This window comes from Coturnix japonica, chromosome 5 (assembly GCF_001577835.2).
Source record: "Coturnix japonica isolate 7356 chromosome 5, Coturnix japonica 2.1, whole genome shotgun sequence".
Classification (NCBI taxonomy): domain Eukaryota; kingdom Metazoa; phylum Chordata; class Aves; order Galliformes; family Phasianidae; genus Coturnix; species Coturnix japonica.
In genome coordinates, this window is record NC_029520.1 from 36794119 (window position 1) to 36805583 (window position 11465).

The 11465-nt window shown below is 37.2% G+C and overlaps 1 long non-coding RNA gene across 1 annotated transcript in view; it reads left to right on the plus strand.

Annotated features, from left to right (window-relative positions):
• LOC107315073 overlaps positions 1 to 10485 on the plus strand; it is a 45013-nt gene extending 34528 nt beyond the window's left edge. Inside the window, exon 4 of the long non-coding RNA XR_001555785.2 lies at positions 7864 to 10485. This is a non-coding gene — a long non-coding RNA (uncharacterized LOC107315073). The remainder of the gene's footprint in view (positions 1 to 7863) is intronic.
• The last annotated feature ends 980 nt before the right edge of the window (positions 10486 to 11465 follow it).

Sequence of the window (11465 nt, forward strand, 5' to 3'; positions counted from 1 at the left end):
ATGTACATGGGATGTTTAGCTTCATAATGTAATGATATGAGTGCTTCATCCATGGCAGTGAGTGAAGAAGTGAAGCCACTTTCACTGAGGCCCAGCTAGATTTGGTGTTCTCAAAATCTAATTTAGACCTAGACAGCTTTAAGTTTACAGAAAATAGAGAATTGTGGAGATTAATATTTTGTAAGTACTTCTTTACAGTAAGTTACACCTACTTGATGTAGACAATGTGCTCAGTGGACTACTAAGAGGAGCAGCCTTCTGAAGTAGCCTTCAGAACAGGCATTCAGACCATAAAGACCACTAGTCGACTGTGGCAGAATCCACCCACCAGTACAATCACACTTCCAGCTCTTCAAGTGAGAAAGAGCTTAAAATTAACACTTAAAGTCAATTAAAGTGCAATAACACTATGCCATAAGTAAGAAGCAGGAGATTTCTTTGTTATAACTAGTGATAGTATTTTTATTATGTAGGCTCTTGGGGTTAAGAAGCTGGCATGTTTCAAACGTATCCTACTAGTTTATTATGTTACCAGAGGCATCCAGCATCCTAGGCTTCTTTTATGTTACAATTTGTTGCAAACCATAATTTGCCTCTGAGCTATTTGGATCTTCAGGCTAAACAACTTACTGTCTGAGAGCAATGACAAAAAACAAACAAACAAAAAAAAAAGTGCACACCTAACTCTGTAGGCTTTGACTGCAGGCTATCAAACAGCATGTCTAACCTTAAGCTTACAAGTTCTGTGGGAAATACTGTGAAGGAACAGAGGGAGGACGTGCAAATTATTCTGCAATGAAGTGTGTATCTATAATTGCTCAAGAATTAAGAGGCGGGATGTAATTAATCTTTGTCTAAGTCACAGTTTAACCTTGACAAAAATCCCTAATGATTGATTCTGTACCCTGGTTTTCCAGGGTACATACTGAGAATATAAGATAATGCAACACAAGAATTATAGCATCATAGAATACTTAGCATTGGAAAGAACCTCTGAAGGTCATCTAGTCTAACTCCCCTGCAGTGAACAGGAGCATCCACAGCTAGATCACATGGCAACCTGTTTCAGTGCCTCACCACCCTCACTGTAAAGGATTTTTCTTTATATCTAACCTAAATCTACCCTCATTGAACTTGAAATTATTTCCCCTTGTTCTATCACTCCAGATCCTGCAAAAGAGTCCATCCCTTTCTCTCCTGTAGCTCCCCTTCAGACTTCTGAATGCCTTTTAGGAACTCTCTAAAGCCAACAAATGGACTATCTCACCAAGTTCCTCATGATTTATTATGCAAGCATTGAATTAATTGTAGCCACATTACAGGGTCTCCTCATGTGACACAATTTCCAGACTTATGTATCAGTTGCAAAGAAGTCATACCCCAGATCTAAGAGCCCTTTCCCAACATCTCATCGTCACTATGAAGCACAGCTGTTGCAATACCCCTGAGGACAAAGCCAAAGAGTCTGTGATACACCCCAGGTCCTGACCACCACAGCTTTAAGCCAAAGAATTTTGAGGGCAGTCAGCACATCTGCCTATAATTGGAATGAGAAGTGAGTATTTTTTGTTACAAACAATTTGCAGTTTCTTTGTTCTTGAATGCCAAATGTTCTTTTTAAGATTTGTTTTAGATCCCTTTACAGTACATAAAGGATTATCAACAGTGAGAGTACCAATCAACTTATGTCAAGAGCCAGAAAAAATGCTTCAGAGAACACAGCAGGAACATACTGAAGGACAGATCTATAAAGAAAAAGGCAGTAAAACATCTTAAAATGCCTTGTCCCCATTCAGTATGCTAGTATATCTATAACTGGTCTGGTATAAGCAATATACTCCTCCAGATTTTGGAAGAAACTATAGACCTAGAAGGCATTCACCACTGTCTCCTACTCCCTAAAGGGTTGATCAAGTCTTTGCTAAGAGCACTTACCTTGTACTGCATTCAGAACTTCTGTAAGATGATATTCAAAAATAAAGGCTCCTCTTGTGTTTCTCTGAAGAAACAGCTCCACAACCAGGCCCTCAAACATACTCTACTAGCAGCACTGGCATGGCAATCTGAGTCCTTTTGTACCTGCTGTGTCAGGGATAGTGTAAATTTACACCTGTCTCAGATTAAATTAAGTAATTAGCAATTAGTTGGTAAATTAAGTAGGGCAGGAGAGTTTGCTCTGAAACTATTATTAAACAGGAAAAAACCTAGGCTCTAGATTAAATGGGTATGTTATTTTTTTCTCTGTATGGTGCAAAACAGAGCAAAGTAAGTTTGCAGAGTTAGGGTTTTGATTTACAAAGATGCCTCAGTGCCTTTTCAGCTTTGTTAATACTGTTGTTGATATTTTGCTGTGTAAATCCACATTATTTAAAAAATTTCCTTCTGTCTTGGAAAATCATAATTAGCCTGGCCAACAGCAATATTCAATGATCTTCAATGGTTAGTGTTTTTCCTGCTTGAGTACAAAGATGACTAGCAACAAGAAATATGCCCTTCTGTGGGTGAGTAGCACAGTGCTATCTAGCATAACAAGATAAACTTATAGCACTAGTACATCAGTGTACCTCAAATACCTTGTAAAATATCTTATAGTACTAGCTGGACTCAGCGATCTTTGTGGATCCATTCCAACACAGGATATACTAGGATTCTACCTGGAGTTTTCTCATTTGATTGAAATAATGAATACATGTAACTTTTTATTTACTAAAAATAGCAGAAGATAGATCAGATCCTGATTAATATGGGAAAATTCTTTTTGTTGGTGAGGTGTAAGCTTCATTTTTGTGTTTTCATTAAGAAAAAAAAGAACAGCCCCACATGAAGATGAGGATTTAACACCTCTGATGAGATTTCTTTATGTCCTGAGCTGCAGTTCAGGAGAAACTCCTAAGTCCAGAAAGGGCTGGCAGCACACTAGCCAGAAAAGGACTGCATCCAGAAACTATTGTGGTAGGATTTTGGATTGAGGTTTAGTGTCTGTTTGATACAGCAGTAAACTAAGCCCTTTGCTTTGATCTTGAACGTTCTGTAAGCCCCCAAATCTGTAATGTCAGAATCTCAGTTCCGTTTATCACCAGCTCACAAAACATCCATCTCAGACTGTTGAAGGAATCTGGTCATGTGTGAAGTTACTTGCATGGTAGCAGAACTCCTTTGAAAGCCTGTACCTCCATGTAAGAAGAGCTTGAGACATCTTTTGATGTATGAGTATGCAAGAATGCTCGGGGGTAAGGAGTAAGGGAATGTCACATTTGAGCATGTCATGCCCAGAATTTAACAAACCAAGAAGCACTGTCAGGATGTTTCACGAAAGTTAGTAAAAAATAACAAAACTTGTAGTCCTTACAAATGGAAGGCCCATGAGATAAATAGCAGTACTTGGGTTGATATATGTGATCACAGGTCCTCACAGTACTGCTTGTTTTCATGCTGTGGGCTATATGCATGGTAGGTCTTTTCTAGTCTCACAACACTTTTTGTTCTGCTGTTTACCCAGTTTTGGGTCAGGGTTATGCCAGTGCCAGTTGTCCTGACCTCTCCTCCACATAATGCACAACAGAGGCACGATACTCAGGCAGCATTACATGCAGTGTTACCAAACTGGCCTCAATAACCAGCGTGTCAGCAGTTGTCCTTGCACAGCCTGCTACAGAAATGCAGTGACAGCTGGCCCGTGCCCGAGCTTCACGTGAAAGCCTGCAGTGCCAAGACTTAACTTGTAATCAGCAGGACTGCATCTCTTGCCCGGCAAGTGCCACTCAAGTATAAAGATGGGAAACAGACTTGCGTAACCTAATATTTTGAAAGAGAGTGGGGAAACACCACTATTCTTGTGCAAGTTTAACAGAAATACGGTAGTGCCAAGGGTCAGTCTCCAGACCTCTGTTAGAGGATGTGTAGTCCATTGCAAACCAGAGAGCAGTGCTGATACCGGGACTTCCTGCATCTGCCACATTTTTAATAAAAATCTAGAAAAATGCCCAACGATCTGAATGCTGCTTAAACAAGAGACCCATGTGTGTGTTACGTGAAAGGTGAAGATCCCTACTAAAATTAAGTGCATAAAGAATACTCCAGCTCCAGGAATAGTGGCAGATCTGGAAGAAACAGTACTGAAACAGCAAATAATTAGTGTTGCAAGAAATAAATACATATTTTTAATTAACAAAAGACAATAATGAAATCATCTGAAGAAGCACTTATGTTTCTCTTGATCCCCTGAGAAATGCTGAAGTGATGGCTGAAAGGAAAAATTCTCATATTTTATGGAAATTAAGTAGACTGACTGAATTCTTACTGTAAATGTTACCAATATCAACAATCTCCAAGTAACTTCTAGAACATAACAAGATATTCAATAAGGATTTACTATATCATATTCTGTCTGAGCCACTACTTTCCTCCAAAAATCTACAGAGCCAAATTTAACACATTTTGTTTTTTCTTACTTTGAACAGTGGGCGAGCTAGCACAAAATGTCTGTTTGTACGTATCCCAAGTAAAATTTGTATGAACAAAACCTGAAGTATATTTGCAAATAGTTCTGAAATTTATAAAAGACCAAAACAGAACATTGGCTATTGATTTTCTGACCTGGGATTTTCAAAATCCTACAACTACTCTTACTTATTTATATGTGATTTTTAAAATAGATTTTGGACTAGGCAGTGTGGGCTAAGGTTTAAAGTAAAGGGCTGAGAAACAGGAAACTTGGGAGAATTCGGCTGGATGACAGCCTGGATAAATGCATGTGGTTTGTTTGCATGATTTTCAGTTAATAACAAGGGAGATTGGATGTCTCAAAAAATTCAGAAAAGGGAAATAAGTCTTCATCCTGCCAGTTAGGAAAAAAGAAAAAAAGACAAAAACCCTCACCCTTCATATGAAAGTAACTTGTAAATAACAGTGGAAACTATCTGTGTCTTATCACTTAAAATTGAAAAGAAGATGGCACCATAAAGCCAACTGAATGGCACAGCTTTGTGCCAGTTTACAGTTAACAACAGGACATGTTGAAAAGTTTCCCCCTCTGGTTGCAGAAGCATTTGGACAATTAGTGACTAGCTGACTGTTCCTGTCCTCTCACTGATACCAAACACTGATTCAGAAAAAGCTGAACAAAAGATGACAGTTTATAATGGAAGCAGACAAAATCATTCTTTTGGTGATGCTGCCTACAATAACACTTATAACTGTTATTCTATCTAGGGCAAGTTCAGATATTGTTGATTTTGTGTGTATGTAAAAGTCTGATCTTTTGAAGAAAGCTCAGAGAGGTGCTCAAGAGGTTAATTAAAGGCAATGATTTCTTTTTTTTTTAAAGGAGACATTCCACAGAGTCAATATAAGACTCATAAATTAGTCTGCAGGAAAAAGACATCCAATTATTTGAGGTGGAGAAAGGGATAATTTAGTAGATATTTTATTGTTCCACTGCTGATTCCAGGGCTGTCTCACTTCTTTGATCTTGATGCTCATATCTCTTCTAAACTGCAGATCAACACAAACTCCAAGTCAAATGAGGCTCTGACCTTGAAAGGAGACTCTCAAACGCAAATCATATCGGTTTTCTGCCATGAATTGTACTACCTTTTTTTTTTTTTTTCTGAATATTAGTCCTGTACTTACACTTTCATTATAACTTCCAGTTTAAAAAAAACATGAAAGTTTCTCAGCTTGCATAATTAAGCATGTAGAAATGGGCAAGTCATCCATCACACTTGTTTTCCTTAAGACTGGATTACCAGGATATTTATATGACTATATTTGCAACCTTAGGAATGAGGCCATCAAGAAATTTTTGCTCCTTGCCTGAGAAACTTCTATGTCAAGACAGTAATCATGATTTAATATCACAGCAGGCTCTTTTTACCTGTGAACTACAAAAGGTCAATCCCACCATTTCACTATATGGAAAATATTATCGGGCCTACTTCACACCTGCAGAAACTATGCTAGCAGCACAGCATTTATTCGTTTGCCAAAATGAGATACTGAGACTCATGTTTCAAGCTGTACAGACATGGCTTGGTCTTAGATGCGAGAACTCTAGTTCTGAAGTCAACTAGATACCAGGTGCTTAACTGAAAGCCTCAGTTTAATTAGTATTCCAGTATAATAATAATGCTATAATAATTATTATAATTCCAACTTTTTCCTCATAGTGAGTTCAAACCTTTAAAGGAGAAGTTTCACCTTGAAAGATTTAATGAAACTATTTTGAAGAAAACCTTAGCAATAAAAATAACCAAATCACATTGAATTTCAACTGCTTAATACCAGCTTATCAATCAGACTTGTGAGTACTGTTCATTAGTTGGTGAAATAGTATTGCTTAAGTATTATCTCTGTAACTTAAGATCAGTTTGTTTTCAAAATTTTCTTTTACAGCTTGCTTGTCTTTACTTTCTGCCATAAATTATTATCTGAGTTTCTTCTTGACTGAAATGCTAAATTTAACATCTGATATCAAGTTCTTCCTTAAATACAACCTTTGCTCATTACCTAAATATTACACTCAACTTGCAACTACACATCAGGTATGTAGAGCATTAAAAAGACATTTTTCAAGGTGTGACCATTTCGGGTAACAATCTTTTCAGATCTCAGAGTTATTGCACACCACTACAGATAGTGCTTATGGATTCCCAGCTTAAACCTCTCTATTCTTTCAATGAGGTCCTTTGTCATGGGTTTTTCTTTTGTTTGTCTTTGCCTGTTCATTCACATTCCTGTAACACTTCAATTTCCTTGTCATTGTTTTCTGAAGTTAAACAAGTTATAATTTTCAGTTTTCTAATATATAAGAAATATCAGCAGTGGTGCCAGCTAATGTGTCATTTGAGTATGCTGGCCTACCAATGAATATATCACCTTTTGCATTAGGTATTTTATACAAACCTTTGTCTACAGCAAAGTTTCTAAGTCAATTGCTAGCATATGTTTCTAGGTTTCTACAAGTTTTTGGTTATTTAACATTCCTTTAACCCTCTGCGGGCAAAAATAATCAATGACACATTAGGTTTGTCAGATTTTCTAGGTTCCAAATTGTTTGGTGCAATAGGATTGGAATATAAAGATGTTATTCTGAAGGATAAAATGTCTCCCAGCATTACCTTGCAGATCATTCATGCTTTCTTTGCGTACTCTGGAGCTTGTTTCAGGCACCAGAATTAATGTTTTGTATCTGCAGAAAATAACAGGAGATAGTTAGCAGATGCATGTGCACTCTGTGATGTCTTATGTGAAAACTGGCAGCTCCTATACAGCACAATAACCACTATACTGTGTCAGAGGCATTAGGTTTTTGAAATATCATCCAAATTATAGGATGTTTGGATAGAAGAGAATGTTAGAGAAAGGTACAATTCCAGGGAAAATTTACAGAATGACACCTACATTTTCTGTTATTTTTATCTTTCAGGTGCATTGAGCATCATTACAAAGAAACCTTGGATAAATCATAAAAATATTGGCATTATAAAAATAAAAGACAATCACAATGAATGTTCTCATTAATTTTTACTCAGTAAGGAAATACATATGGGAAAATAAAATATATAATATTGTAATAATTTAATAATATAGTATAGAAATTATACCTGCACTATAAATGAGAAGGAACAACAATTAAATTAGCAATCTCTAGGGAATACTATGAAAATTAATTCAAAGGGAGAAAATTTAGATACCTAAGTCAGACATAATTTTTTTTTTAAATAAAATAAACATATCCTTTCTTGCTACATAAAAAACAAGCTGAATATAATATCTTAACATAGCAAATCCTGCAGTCAAATGAGTCTAAAAATTGCTTCATTTCTCTGAAAAGTTTTCAATAAACATTGACTATATTTCCAGATAAGCAGCTTGGTATTATATTACATGGAAGACAGGGAGATGATATGGGAGAACCATCATGGCTTCACCAAGGGGAAATCCTGTTTGACCAATATATTGGCCTTTTTATCATGGCTTCACTGCATCAATGAATAAGGACAGAGCCACTGATGTCACCTATTTGGACTTCAGTAAGGTCTTTGACACAGTATCCACAATATCCTTCTCTCCAAATTTGAAAGATATAGATCTGATGGATGGACTGTTTAATGGACAAAGAACTGGATCAAGTCCATGTCTGGATGGAGATCAGTGATGAATGGTGTCCTACATGGGTCAGTGTTAGGACCAATACTCTTTGATATCTTCATCATTGACATTGATAATGGAGTCAAGTATACCCTCAGCAAGTTTGCTGATGATAACCAGCTGTGTAATTGAAACACCAGAGGGGTGGGATGCCATCCAGGGGGATCTAGACAGACTTGAGCAGTAGGCCCAGATGAATGTCACAAGGTTCAACAAATCCAAATGCAAGACCTTTCACCTGAGTCGAGGAGACTCTCACTACCAATATAAGCTGGGTGATGGAAGGATTGAGTGCAGCCCTGCCAAAACAGATCTGAGGGTGCTGGTGAATAGAAAGTTGGACATGAGCCGGCAGTGTGCCTTTGCAGCCCAGAACACCAACCATATCCTGGGCTGCATCAAAAGAAGCGTGGCCAGCAGGTCGACGGAGGTGATCCAACTCCTCTACTCTGCACTAGGGAAGCCTCACCTGGAGTACTGAGTCCAGATGCAGAGTCCTCAGTACTGGACGGATATGGACTTGTTGGAGGAGGAGGAATACAAAAATGACATGGCGCACATGTGTTTAAAGAATCATAAGAGAATGTGATTTTCCACAGCAGTGTAATTATATTTGCCTATTTAGAGATGAAGAGAGACCACACACACACACACACACACACAGAGAGAGAGAGAGAGAAACAAACTCTTCTGAAAATAGAGACATGTAGAGACATATTAGATAGTACATATTTCTCTGCAATGCTCGCTTTGTGCTCTGACTTCTTAAGAAAAACTTGCTTTAAAGACCTCATCTGCCATGCACATCCAGTCCTTCCAAATTTATATTTAGAGAAATGATAAATACCTACCTTGTGGCAAGTACTATCATAGTTTGTATGATGTGTTTGTGTTCCAAAGCAAAATGCTCACCTGCAAGCTTCCAACAACTTAACGGTATTATTTTTCTTGAGGTCTTAATCATTTTGATGTTCAACCTACTAGGTGATAGAAGTCGGTCATACTTGGCATGGGCATCTCCTTTTGTGCATGTGTGATAATATATATTTGCATTTTTTTGTTGGAAAAGAAAGTTTCCGTGTGAATGTACTTCCATTCTTCATCACATTTTGCAAGACTTATACAAAACCTTGACATTTTGCATCAAAAAATAAAAGCAATAATAATAATAATAATAATAAAGAACAATTTTAAGATGAGTTCATGCCTGGAATGTTTCAGGAAAAAAAATTACAGATTATGTTTCAAAAGGGAGTGATGAATAATGGAAAGTATGAACTGCGAAGTTCTATTTTATCAGTTGTATTTAGGTTAACCACATTTAATTTTTAAAGCTCATAAATCCTTAAGAAATGTTAATCACATGATGGACTGATTTGTAGATTTACATAATGTCCTGAAGGAGCCATGGACTGTTGCATTCTGTGGTGACTCATGAACATCTCTGGTTCAGGCTGCCAGAGAAAGGAGGCTGAATAGCGGGATTTTGTATGAACTGTGATTGAATTTCCAGCAGAGTTATCCTCAGGCCACTCCATAGCATTTTCAACTCACTAAGATATTACAACTAAAAGGAGGGTGAAAAAGAGACCTTTAAATTTTGATCAAAACATCGTTCTCTTTCATTCTGTTAAAACTGAAAATTATGCAGTACTTGAAAAAAATACCTTACATATTTGAATTAGTTGCCCACTATATTCAAGTCAGTTATTGCAACAAATGCATGCAAAAACATTCAGATAATAATTATTCCAACAAACACATACAAAAAGTTTTCAGGTGGTATGTTTTTTTATCAATATAAATACTACTACTGCTTCTTAATGTATTTCTGAACTCATGTACCAACAACTTTACTCATAACTCTTGTTCTCTAAACATCAGTGAACATATATACATGCTACGTGTTCATCATAGAATGACTGAGGTTGGAAGGGATCTTAAAGATCACTGAGCTCCAACACTCACACCACGAGCTGGGTCACCACTCACCACATCAGGCTGCCCAAGGCCTCTTTCCATGTATATAATATCACATGTATTCAATATAACATGCATGCTTTTTAAAACTCTATTCTTTATTGTATGTCTATGTAAAAATAAGTCTACAGAAAACTCAAAGCCCTATCAAGTAATGTAGTCTATTTTTTTTCTTCAATCAACAAAATAGATTTAAGTTATGCTTAATTAAAATCTTACCAGTGATTAAATATATTGTAAAAGACAATCTATAGTAATAGACAATTAAAAAACAATTCTTTGGGTTCCTATTTATCTGCAAAGTGGCCTGATTTGTCTGCTGTCCACAAATGAATATGAGAGGCAATCTAATGATGTTTTAATAGAAGGAAGCTTGGCAGATGATATTTTGGGTAATGATCCAGGCTGCAGTGATCTCAGATGTGACTTATGGTATCTATTTACCTGGCCTTAAAAAAAGGAGAAAGAAAAGGAAAAAAAGAAAAGATAAAATGATTCAATTGGCCCAGGCTCTATGCTCTGGCACAGTAAATGTTTAAATCACAGAAGCAGCCCATTTGCTTCTGTAGCAGGAGAAAACATGAATTTGATTAAAACAGCAAAAATGCAGCAGGAAAATCCTCCTCCTCCACAGCCAGTTTGGGAATGGAAACATACCTAGTTCTCATGGTCCATTTGTTTTTCTGTTATTGCTCTGGTCAGTTCTAGCAAAATCGTGTCCTTTAAAGGAAAAAGATCTCACAGCTTCAGTGGGCCACTGAAGAATGCCTCTTCCCAGGGAGTGGTGATCTACTTTGAGAACAAAAGGAAAGATAGCAACAGAGGCTTTATGGGGTCATGAAGGACTAACCTTGCCCTTAAAACCTGCCTTTTGCCTCATATTGACATGGGCTATGATACTGAATTTACAATGGCTGTTTGTCTTCTTTCATTTAGTTCTCACAGAAACAAGTCTGAATAGCTGTCATAAACCACAAGGAGCATTTCCCAGCTTTGTCACAGCTACAGAGTTTCTGAAACCTGAAGAAAATAATTTGTGCCCTGTAAAATTTCATTTCAGATGCTCAAAGTCCCATAAAAGGCGCAAGTAAATGGAAATTTAGCCCTCATGGAGATGGTCATAAATGTCATAAAATAACAGAATCAGAGAAATGTTTGAATTGGAAGGGACATTAAAGCCCACCCAATTCCCACCCCCCTGCTATGGTAAAGACTGTCCCAGATCAGCCTGCCCAGGGCCCCATCATCTATCCTGGCCTTGAACACTTTCAGGGATGGGAAATCCACATATTCCCTGAGCAGCCTATGCCAGTGCCTTACCACACTGTGAGTAC